Consider the following 13,116-nt stretch of genomic DNA (forward strand, 5'->3'; position numbering starts at 1 on the left):
TCATCCACCATGCAAAAATACATGCATATATTACTTTTAAAATATGGTGGCCTGCTGCTAAACAAACCAAAATATCAGCAATTTAGATTGTTACTCTTTTAGACAGAGAGCAGTATTATTCTAATAGCGATGCAACACAGCAATTTTAATGTATATCTACAAAATAGATATGTGTTTTAGGCATTTTAATTTCTAATAGCCTTGGAAATTTACCCAGCTGTTCCTTTATCACTAGCTTTCATGCCCATTTCATATAAACTTTATTATGTAAGCATTATAATTTATATTAGTATATGTGCTATGGATTCCTATTTTCATTATCTTCATTATCTTACTATTTTGGCAAAATAATGTTGCATCCTACCAAGCATTTGATAGCATCCTAATGTGAATGTGCCTTATTCTCAGGGGACAGATAAATATGTGAATTTGTGGTTAAAAGACTTTTGTTACTGCTTCTTGATGTAATTAAAAATTAAATGAATGAAGCCCATAGTGCTATTTTTATCAGTGTGGGAGTATTAAGTATCTTTATGGCAAAATGAGGTTCACATGTTGTAAATTATTTGATTCACATAGGCTACAGTTCACATGTTTTTCTTATTCAGATGTAATTATTTTAAAGAATGTTCTTCTTATTCAGATGTAATTACTTTAAAGTACTGTAGTTCTATTATTTTTTATTTAAGGTATCATATTTTGTAAGAGAAAAAGAAAAAGATAAAGGAACTGATGGGAATGTTTCAGCCTAAAAAGCTCAACTGCAAATATGGCCAAACACAATGCTTCAGGTCTATAATTTCAAGCAGCGACCTTTCTCTTTTCTGATATGTATGGGGGTGAGTTGTGCTCTTTGAATCACAATGCAGATCAATGACCTCCTTGCATGCAGCAAACCTCAGACTTCTAGCTAGCTGATGAACTTTTGAGAAGAGAGTTCAGCAGAGCCTGCTTCTATGAATGCCAAATACCTAATCTCTGAAGGGTGACAGGAGCATATGGAGATGAGTCCAACCTAAATTATAATTTTCCTGAAGCAGAGCCACAAGTATTACTGCCTGGTGAATGGAGGTGTGTGCCAAAAGCCTCTAAAAATACAGTATATTTTAAATAGGTAATGTGTGGAGGTCTAAGATTTAGTCTCTATTGTATGTGCTTTGTAGAAGCTTATACTATTATTGCTTTTGGTAACTTATTTATACGTAAGGCATTGGCATATTTTTCCCTTGTCTGTATGGCTTTTCCCACAGGTACTACATTTTCCCATTGACACTATAAAATTCTTTCAGGTTAGGATGATTAGTGATTGGAGATTGGAGACTGTGAATATGTTAATTATAATGCCAAGTAGAGGTGGGTCTGTTATGTAACTAATGAAGCTTAAGCTTCAGGACTCCAATAGTGACTTTGATTTTCTTTTCCCTATTACTCAAAAACTATAAGGCATAGAAATTTATATTCACTACAGTGACTCTGACATGTGAAATAATCCAGTGCAGCAATTTCAATCAAAATCTGATATGTAGTGGTTAAATTCTTAAGAAAATATGTGGTGATCTGTTTGCAGAGCAACCACAAAAATAACAGTGGTTATCCAGACATCATTGCTGATTGCAAAGGGGCCCCCATAACAGTTCAAGGTTCATGGCCCGAAAATGTAGGTCTGTAAATTGTGCCCAATCTAGAGTTTGTACCTGCTCATGTGAGATACTGTTGGAATTTAGCACAACTTCCTCACAGCCCCAGAGTCCTGGATTCAATCCTGTACCCAGTCACTTTCAGTACGTTGGATGCTCTCCCTACCTCTGTACATTTTTTTCTCAGACACTACAATTTTCCTTCACCAGTGGAAGAATATTTTGGACGACATTGAATATATAAATAAATAAACATACTGTGAAATGTGACAATAAATAAAAAAGAGCATACAATGTGGGGGGAAGTAAATAAAATATGTTGTTTGTTATTTATTTATTGACTTAATTTTGTTTGTAATATTCACGAAACATGACTTGAATTTAAAACTGTCACTTTTCACTCATCAAGGATAAAAGGGAAGGCTCTAACGAGTGCTGTTTAATCAACTGTTGAAACATTGGTACAACAGACTTAAATCTTCAGCCCTCAAATACCACATTTACAGCGGACACTTCAGATGCAGGCTTGTAATGATGATTTTGGAGTTTATAGTACTAAAGTAGCCATGCACACAGTAATTTCTTGCACTCATTGTTGAGTTGCACACTCACAACTTGCATGCATAAAAACCAAAGGATTCCCAAGTCAAGCAAAGCACATAAGGCCAATCTGTGGACAATTCACCAATCATAAAACAGCACTCACTAGAGCTCCCCCCCTATGCTTTGAATTGTCAATGGGAGACTTTTAAATTCAACCTGTATTTCATGTTGCGTTTGGAGGAATATTATAGACAAAATGAAATAAATAAATCAACAACCAGAAACATATTCTGTGACACATTTACTTATTTAATAATAATTCATTACATTTATATAGCGCTTTTCTCAGTACTCAAAGCACTATCCACATAGGGAGGAAGCAGGAAGCAAACCCACAATCTTCCACAGTCTCCTTACTGCAAAGCAGCAGCACTACCACTGCACCACCTGTGAGGACGTTTATTCATCCCTCCAATTCATGCTATTTTACTTTATTTGTTGTTACATTTTACAATATTTTTATTTATTTGTTTATTTATTTAATTTTGTTGTAAATATTCCTCCTTATTTACTCTCCCAAAGATGTGTATGTTATGTTGCCTGGAGCCACTAAATGACTTACTGTGAGTAAGTTTAGCTGAACTTGTCATGCAGTGAAATGGCAGCCCATTCAGGTTTAGTTTATGGGTCTCACCTGGTTCTGTTTGAATAGACTGTTGCCCACAGGACAATGAAATGAAAAAAAAGCTGGTTTGGTTTAATAAGGGATGGACGAAGCTGTAATATGCATTCAACTGTAGCAGAGATTACAAAACTTAAACTATGTTGTTTCTGAACCTTATGCAACTACAGTGTATATTTTGTTAGTCAAATGCACTTTTTTTAAAAAGAATTCTGCTGTTTATTACCAAAAAATGTGCCTTATAATATAATAATGGAGTTATATATCTGTTCATAAGGGATAAGCAATCACAGTCCTTTTTCAATCTGACAGACAAGTTTTCTTAATATTAGAGGTCAGTCAGTCAGTCAGTCATTATCCAACCTGCCATATCCTAACACAGGGTCACGAGGGTCTGCTGGAACCAATCCCAGCCAGCACAAGGCACAAGGCAGAAACAAATCCCAGGCAGGGTGCCAGCCCATCACAGGGCACACACATTAGGATTGCCAATGCACCTAACCTGCATGTCTTTGGACTGTGGGAGGAAACCGGAGCACCCAGAGGAAACCCATACAGACAAAGGGTGAACATGCAAACTCCATGCAGGGAGAACAGGTTAGTGAACCCAGGTCTCCTTACTGCGAGGCAGCAGCGCTACCACTGATGTAACATTAAAATAAATAAATTATAATAAGAGATGGGACTCCACCTTTTTTACAGCCCATTTATATGATGTATTCAGATTAAATTTGTGCAAGTGTGTAATATAGTGCAGTCCAGTCCAGAGTTTCTTTATTTCAGCCATATATAACTCCTTACAGTCCTCTATTGAAAAAAACTAACTTAGGAAAATGGATTTAATGGTAAAAGATATCATTATTTTGAAATAATTGCCCAGATTTGTTATGTCAGGATTATATTTTATAAATATTAAGCGATATACATTTGAGGGTATTTAGGGTAAATTTTATATATTCATTTTGTAAATTATATTTGAAGGAATTTTACATGACTTAAAATGTTCTATTGCTAGGACGTGAAAATGAAATAATAGTAAAGTCAAAAAAGACATTTTTTCTGAAGACTCAGTTTCAAAGGATAAAAGAATCTTCAGAAGACTCTCATGAGTTTATACGCTTCAGATTTTCAATCATCATAACAATCCCCCCTTGTTTTCTCATTCACATAGACCCACTAGAAACTGACGGAAACTGCTTTCTTTTTTTGTTTCCAACCCTTTCCTTGGAAGATAACTGACTTATTTCATCAGAATTGCATGTATTCCCGAAGCTACATGCTGCTTTTCTTCCATATTCAGGCGCACTAGCTGTCTAAGAGCAATTGATGATTGATCACTTGGGAAAATGAGTCAACTGGCTTAGATAAATAAAGCGAATAATCATTTGTCATTTCAGTTCGCAGATAACCAATTACACTTGAAGTGCCTTCATGGCTGGCATCTACCCAGGTTTATCCATGGCTGATCTCTCATCTTTGTTTTTGTTTTTTTTTATTATTATTATTTTTTTTAATAGACAACAGCTTAAAAGAGCTGTATTTTAAAGGTCTCTGTCCCATCTTTTCAACCCAGCCTTGTTAGTGAAGAAATAAAGATCTTATTTCTTCCAACCAAGACCACTTGGGCATTTATACAAACAAATAAACAGTTAAACAGAAATCATGCAAAATATACAGTTTGAACATTATGTACATAAGTCTTCTCCAACAAGATAGGACGTAGAGCATGACCCAACTCTAGATGGTATGTTATTCTTTTGTAGGGCCCAGTCACACACACACCTATACTTAACTACTTGAGGACTGATAATTTCACCAAGCATGTAGAAGTACCTGACTAAACCCATACACACACACAAACAGAATGCCCAAAATCCATGCAAACTGAGGTTGGTGCTCAGATTTGAATCCAAGATGACAGATCTGTGAGATAGGAGCACTAACTGCTGTTGCCAACATTTGCCGTTTTTAATCAGAGAACCCTAATTACTCCTGCTTGGCCATAAAATTGCAGACTGGACCGTCTAGCTGTGCACTACTCAGCAACACATACTAACTCCTACAAGTCACAATACTGCAGAATTCTTTTTACATTACCTATAAGCACATGACTTCTGTGTAAGTGCTCTACAGGAGGACCCCACCAGCACAAAATCCATGGTAGTGATGAGTTGTGCTGTGCTTCAGGCAGCCCACACGTTCTACCAATACCAACAAGTGACCTAGTTACAGAATGGTTTCATCATGAAGGGAGCACACTTAATACTCTATTCTAATGTACCTTGACCAGTCCACTTAATCAATCACTCAATATATTGTTTTTATACTGTTTTTCAAAAAGAGAACATCCAAATTAAGTGCTTTACAAAACATACAAGTAAGCATGATTCAGAAAACAAGTGAACAAAATAAATCACTGCAAACCAAGCACTGGGCCAAGCCTAGAAAAGGTTGTAAAAAGAGAATTGAGATATAAAATGTACTAGCATGGTTAGTTTAGAACAAGCTGGAGGAAGATAAATACAGATATAGTCAATCAAAAGAACAAATGAGAAATATTGATTTTTCAGATATAATTAAAATAATAAAACTTCCAATTGCTTACAGTTTCATGTAGAGTTCTACAGAGTGAAAAAGTGAAATAAATGTCTGCCAAGAGTGGATCTGGAATTCAACTTGGCTTCTTTCATTTTGTTTATCTGATGCAAATGAAAACACCGTCTGGAATACAATTTCACAAAGTAATTCAATAGAAAGAAGCTGTTTTGAGATGTTACTTAAAGCTGTTCCCATGAAGTCATTTGAAATGAATGGTGTGTAGTTGACCTGTTGTGAAACAGGAGAGGCAGAAGACTCAGTAGAGCTGCACAAGTAAAAGGAAAACAAACACACTGGCAATAGAAATTTACCCCAATGTACAATGATGGAAAAAAGGGTGCCACCATGAATGGTTAAGCACCGCTATTATACTTGGTACTGAAATGAATTTACTTGTGCACCCAAGACAGAAAAAGGAGGGTGTGGAAATAAGGAAAGAGAACAAAATACTTGCTTGGTGATAAGGGCATCACGCCATCTCTAATCATCAAACATGAGATTATGCACTGTATTATTAGGAGGATTAGAAGGCAAATCATTACAACTCCCACTAATCCCATGGGTGTTGCCTTTTTAAGCAGTGTGATAGACCAGGCACTGGTAAAATTTTCAGCTCAAACAAATTTGAAAAGATTAAATCAGAGATCACAGTAGGGGAATTAACACCATCTTTGGCCAGAGAAGTAAAGGTGCTTGGAAATAGATAGATAGATAGATAGATAGATAGATAGATAGATAGATAGATAGATAGATAGATAGATAGATAGATAGATAGATAGATAGATAGATATTTAGATAGATAGATAGATAGATGGATAGATAGATACTTTATTAATCCTAAGGGGAAATTCACATAATCCAGCAGCAGTATACTGATACAAAGAAACAATATTAAATTAAATAGTAATAAAAATGAAAAGAATTAAAATAAAATTAATGTTCGCATTTACTCCCCCAGGTGGAATTGAAGAGTCGCATAGTGTGGGGGAGGAACGATCTCCTCAGTCTGTCAGTGGAACAGGACAGTGACAAAAGTCTGTCACTGAAGCTACTCCTCTGCCTGGAGATGATCCTGTTAAGTGGATGCAGTGGATTCTTCATGATTGACAGGAGTTTGCTTAATGCCCGTCGCTCTGCCACAGATGTTAAACTGTCCAACTTTAATCCTACAATGGAGCCTGCCTTCTTAACAAGTTTGTCCAGGCGTGAGGCGTCTTTCATCTTTATGCTGCCACCCCAGCACACCACCGCGTAGAAGAGGGCACTCGCCACAACCGTCTGGTAGATCTGGTATATGGATATAGATATGGTAGATGGATCTGGGCAGATACATATTCTTTTGACACGTACCACTTACCTGAAGATTGCTGCAGAATTTATATACCCCTTCATTACAACAGTATTTAATGAATGGAGCACACTTAAAACACAACAAAATTGTGCCATCCACTCTAATATGCCCTACCACATAGCAAAAATACTTTAGGACTAGTTTAAGGAACATAACAAAGAGTTCGAGGTGTTGCCTTTGCCTCCAAATTTCCCAGATCTCAATCTGATTGAGCATCTGTGGTCTGATCCATGGAGGCCCCACCTCACAACTTACAGGACAAAAAAGATCTGCTGCTAACATTTTGTTGCTAGATACAACAGGACACCTTCAAAGTGGGTGATCTACACAATATTAGGTTGTTGGTTTTAATATTGTGGCTGGTTTGGTGTATATATATATATATATACATATATATAATTGAAATAGCTCTTATCAAAAATAAAGCACGTGACAACACACAAATAGAGTCTCCTTACACTGGAGTCCTATTCAGGCCGTTCAAGATGGCGGTTCTTCCAGTCATTGTCTTGTTCAAGAGGCGTCCATTTGGGTGGATACCGGAAGTGACATTGCTGGAGGAGAGCAGTCAGTCTTCTGGTCTGCAGAGGGAGGAAAAGAGAGAACGTTATCATACAGCACCAGCTTCTTGTATTGGTGAAGAATTGCCTTCACCTCAGCCTTTAAACCAGGGCTATTCAATTACAAAATGAGTTGGGCTAGATTTTCAAACAAACAAATGTACAGTAGCTGGGATACATATTTTCAGTGGCCGATAAGCAGCAGAGAACAACAAATTTTAAACTGACACAAATGAATGTATACAAAATCAAATGATGTTTCTTCATTGTTTCCCTTTTACATTTGGTCACATCTGATATAGACACATCAAAAAGTGCATTAAAAAAACAATAAGAATATTATAACTGAACAGAATCTGTGGTAGAAGCAATACTTTTTTTCCTCTTTTGAAATAAAAAAAAATAAACGTTTTGGAAATGTTTGACCTAGGCACATCTCAGAGTGCATAAAAAACAAAATAGTTCACAGTATTAGCAATAACATTTGCTTCCCATTTGAAATAAAATAAACATTTTGCTCACATCTAACACAAGAACATCTCAAAGTGCATAAAATTCAAAAAAGTGCAAAGTGTTAGCAATAACATTTGCTTACCTTTTGAAATAAATATTTTGGTCATATGTGACCCAGGCACATCACAAAGAGCTATCAATGCTATTAAAGCTCTCAGTGCATAAACCCATAACAAGTGATAACAGTAACTAACACAAATGAATACAAGGTCTACTGCACACTGAAGGAACACAGGGTTGTTTTAATCACCACATGTGTGATTAGCAGTGTAAACAAAAAGGTGGCGATACGCATACATTGCATTTAGATCAAGTTTGAGGTACTATGAAGGTATATAGAGGTGAAGAGTCCTAGAGATACATATTTTGTTTATTTGGTGAAAAAGCACAATGTTTAAAATTTGTCATTGACAAATCATCAAGTATAATAATAACAATAATTATTCTTTACATTTATATAGCGCTTTACTCACTACTCAAAACACTTTACAAACTCCACAGGTTAATAACAAGGTCTAACATTCTACAAAAAAGTTGTTATGTATTCTTGCAAAGCATTTAGTGCTTAATTTGACTTTGTTTTAAACATCATTCCAAACTTTTTGCATGTCTTCACCAAATGCAGTCTTTCTAATTTGTTCATTGCTTTGAATGACAATGGCTGATCATTGTCCTTGTAACAGCGATGAATCCGCAGGATCAAAGCAAGTGAGTGGAAAGTCAACCAATCATATGAAGAGAAGTGCGGAGACAGTGTTTGTCTGTAACAAGGCTCTCATTGCAGTAACAATTAGATTAATTTGTGAAAACCACATATGCACTCTCTTGATGAAACTGGAATACAACTAAGACTCAGCACACAATTGATTACAGAATCATTTAATATGTAGTCGATGCCACGATCAGCTGTCGCAGCTGAGGTACCTGTACAACATACTGCACATAAGGGCAGTCTGATTGCCTTATTTACAGCTCCCCAGCCTATAAAGGGGGAGTGCAAGATCAAAGACAGGAGAAAAAAAAAAAAGGGGGTACTTTTGCTGGGTGGATCCATTGGCAGTGGTGGATGTACAGAGTGGCCGTGTTGGGTGGCAGCCTGGATTGGCAGCTGTTCTGGAGGAGTAGTGTTCAAGTGTTCCTTGAAGACGCCATAGGATTGGCATTGGGGAACACGGGCTGGATGAGATGGGAGTCTGCACCTGCTGGTTGACATCTCTCTGGGCTGCAAGATGCAAACAGGATAAGCCGGAGAAGCGTCAATTTTATAGGAAGGCACCAGTGCTTGTGCTGTTAAAATGAGTTTCCTCCACTGTGTTGTTCTAACCACATTTTTTAACAGATTTCTCTATTTATTGATTTTAACCTCCTACATGCACTTCATTTTACAGATTGTTTATTCAATTAACTTTTTTGAGCACTGCACTTTGGACACTATTTAGATTTGATTTTTTTAAATAAAAACACTGAGCACTTTGCACCTTCTTCTTGCTTCAGGTGTGTTTTGTCCTCATCTGCCATGCTCTTCTCATTTAGGGTACTGACAGTTCCATCACAGATTCCCAAACTTATTTCCTGTAGCAGCCCACTTTGTGTAACCAAAAATATCCCAAGGCACAGTGCTTAGTGAGAATGTCGGACACATCTCCCAGCTGTTTCATCAATTTGCCTGCTCCACTCTTCTGTAATCCACTGACCAGGGGTCAAAATGAACTTTTATGCCCACACTATTCCCGCTCTCTGTGAAACCATACCCCCAGGCAGATGGACTCTAGCAGCCAGGAGAATTGTCTGTAATGCTCTCTAAGTGGTGTGTCTACAAAACAATGATAACAGAGCTGCTTTTATGACAGTTTCTCCACGGAGTCCTGTCCGCCTTGGACAGGTCTCGATCACCTTAGGAACAAATCCCTCTCAGGTCAGACACTATCATTTCCACAGCACACTTGGGTAGCTCTCACAGCATACCACTGTGCCATGGCACACTTTTATAGGTCCTTGTCTTGTTCAAGACTGAACTATGGGTGACTAAATATTATCTTTAAGAATTTCCTGATATGGAAAATTCTTGATTCCTTTAATCGCAGCAAGTGATCCGAGTCTCAAGGCAGCAAAGCATCCCCAAATCATCACACTACTATTACCATGTTTGACTGTTAATATGATGCTCCTAATGTGGAATGCTGTATTTGCTTTATGCCAGAATTCATAGGACCAGGTCATCCAAAATGTTTCATTTTTGTTTTATCTCTCTATAGAACATTCTCTGAAAAGGCTCGAGAATCAAATTAGAGATATGAATTTATGTTTCTGGTTAGACATGGTTTCCTCTTAGCCACACTGATTGTGGTGTCATAAACACTGAACTTTAAAAAAGAAGTCTGTGGTTCTTCAGATGTTTTCTTGGGATCCTTTGTGATGTCTTGGATGAATTTACACTGCACCTTAGGAGTAATTTTGGAAGGCAGGCCACTCCTAGGAAAATTTAGATAATTTCCTATTTGTAGTTTGTGGTGGTTCAGCATTGTAGCCCTTTCTAGACTGATAGATATCAATAATTTTTTCTGATATTTTTTGCAACTTCCTTTGATCAAGACATTAAGGGCTTGTTGAATCTTTGTGCTGGCAACTTGACTCTGATGGTAAGAGTCAAATGTAATGAGGTTATATTAAGCAGAATTGGCTACATTCAAGACTGTCAGCTTACTCTAATGATCCTATTAATTGGGTTGATTGAATTAGGGGCCAATTACTTTTTCACACAATGCCAGTTGATGCTGAATGACTTTGTTCTTTTAATAAATAAAAGTAATAAGTTAAAGAAAGTGTTACTTTTTCATTTCAGTGTATATATGCAGTTTCCTTATAAGTCCTCAACAGCGAAATCAGAACTGACATTTTAAGCTGTTCAGAAATATTAGGCATATAATAAAACAACTAAAAATAAAATACAACATTCTGTGCTTTAACATGGCTAAATGCGAAGATCAACTGCAAATGGCTTCATATGCAAAATTAAGTATTAATCAATTTACATCCATATCAAATCTCACAGGGAACTAATTTATATTTAATTTATATTAATTGAGCGGTTGGGAGTGTTTTAATTAAAATTTCCTTCAGAAAATACAGTTACAAAAGAGATATAGAGAACCTTGAGGGGCATTTAGATTTCAAAAACATAATGTATAAAAGCTAGGAACACATTTTACAAAAGTTATACGGGACTTCCAGCCAGCTATTTTTTTTAAATGCCTTTGTAAATTATAATGTTTTTAGTTTTTTTTTCAACATTGTAAGATCAAAGAGTTGTCCTGAATAAGCACTTTGTGGTGTAACGTCAAAAAGGCTGTATGTTACATTCTATTCCCTTATCCTGCTGTGAATTTTAATGAACTGTAGTTTTACTTTTGTTAAAAAAATTTGCTTTTACATAAAAAAATTAAGTTCTGATTTTCCAATGTACATTTAAAAATAATGAATTACAGATGTATTAAAAAATAATCTAGAATGACTATATTTTAATACATTATATTTTGTTAACATATTATATTTTCTTGTAAACAGCTTAAACTTTTGGTTGCTGTCATCTGCGAGAATTCTCCCAGCTTAACTGTGGAAAACACTTCTGCATGCTCCCATAAATAAAAAAATGCAAGATTACCTTTAAAAGATTCAAAAATACCTACACACCTCTTACGCTCAACCAAAGATTGTAAAATTAACCCCCTTAAACTCATGAATGCTGCCTTGCTAAGTAAATGGTTATTTCAGTACTTCAGAGGCACAGTTGTCTTACAGTACTTGCAAAGCTTTATATATTCAATAATCACAATAAGAAAGAATACTGTATGTGAAAAATTTCAAACTTAAGCTACTAATTAAGGCAAAAGGTGAGCCAGTTCATTCTTGATCATTCTTTTGAATGAAGATATCTAAGAAAATATGGGAAAAACATGCAATTGCTATCCAAAAGGCACTCCAGCTGAAAACTGAGTCAGGGTCCTAGCACAGCAGTGTTACCCATGTGCCACGGGGTCATGCCATTAAGTCAAAGGTTTTTTTTTTGTTTATTTAATTTAAATATTTAATGTGCAACTAAGCAAAATTTCACTTCAATCGTGTTATATCTATATATACAGTAGATGATCTTAGGTATAGTTTTGGCCATAATAGTTTCCCTTAAAGTTAAACTAAGCACACATCACACTGCAGGCAATCATGTCTATTTTTTTTTTTTTTTTTGTGAAATATCCTACTACTTTTATTTGATTAAGTGAATGTCACATCTTGCAGGCTTCAATTTTCTTTCAGATTTGTTATCACATCAAGAAGTACACGTGTTCATATTCAGTCAGTTCAGTCATGGAGTCCATTTTGACACAACTTGGTGCATCACAGGAACCAGTTCAGCAGAACGTGCAAGTCTCGCCTCTACAGTCATTCACATTAGGTCAATTTAAAGACATTAATTAAGGTAACAGCAAACAAACAGTCAGAAGCACTTACACAGACAAATATAGAAATTGCAAATTTCATACAGGCAGTGACAGGGCTAAGATTTCAATGCAATCTCCTGCAGATGTGAGTTAGCAGTAGTAACCTCTGCAATAACCTATTGTGTTTTTTCATTGCATCACAATTACATCTCTGCTATGCCAAAAAACATCATGGAAGTTGCTTTTTCTTGTTCAGACAACACAATATGCATATTTTAAGTGACAAAATAAAAGCAAATTCATCAGTTGAAATTCAATTTATGTCTAAACATTGTTTGTTAATTAGAAACCATATAATTAATATAACATCAACCCCACTTGGCACAGTCAAGACAACCACACATCAAAATTGGAGTGTTATTCCATATGAAAAAAGAAGACTTAGCAATGAGACAGAAAACATAAAACTAACATTACAAAATAATAAATAATACCTTCACCAATCTCCATTGGTAGGTGGCTGCAAAACATGTTGTCCTACCATTGTCTCCCTCTCCAGGTAACCACCTACCTCTTGCTAGGGCATTTAATCATATGACTTTGACTCCTAGTGAACCAAAAGAGAAATAGCTGCCAAGGCTTGGTAAACATTTAGGAGAGGCTGCAATATTTGTGTACAGTATAATCTACATAACTAGTTGAACTTTGAGCAACAAATGAAATACAACCACTTATGCTGCAGGTGCCTTAAAAAACTCATACTAAAACAACCAAACAACCTCACAAAGTCTACCGC

General features: G+C 36.1%; 1 long non-coding RNA gene across 1 annotated transcript in view; it reads right to left on the reverse strand.

Moving 5' to 3' along the window:
* LOC120537366 overlaps window positions 1-12,906 on the reverse strand; it is a 36,717-nt gene extending 23,811 nt beyond the window's left edge. The window contains exons 1-2 of the long non-coding RNA XR_005635308.1: window positions 12,815-12,906; window positions 7,270-7,392 (exon numbers count right to left, since the gene is read on the reverse strand). This is a non-coding gene — a long non-coding RNA (uncharacterized LOC120537366). The remainder of the gene's footprint in view (window positions 1-7,269; window positions 7,393-12,814) is intronic.
* Window positions 12,907-13,116: the final 210 nt, after the last annotated feature.

This window comes from Polypterus senegalus, chromosome 10 (genome assembly GCF_016835505.1).
Source record: "Polypterus senegalus isolate Bchr_013 chromosome 10, ASM1683550v1, whole genome shotgun sequence".
NCBI lineage: Eukaryota > Metazoa > Chordata > Cladistia > Polypteriformes > Polypteridae > Polypterus > Polypterus senegalus.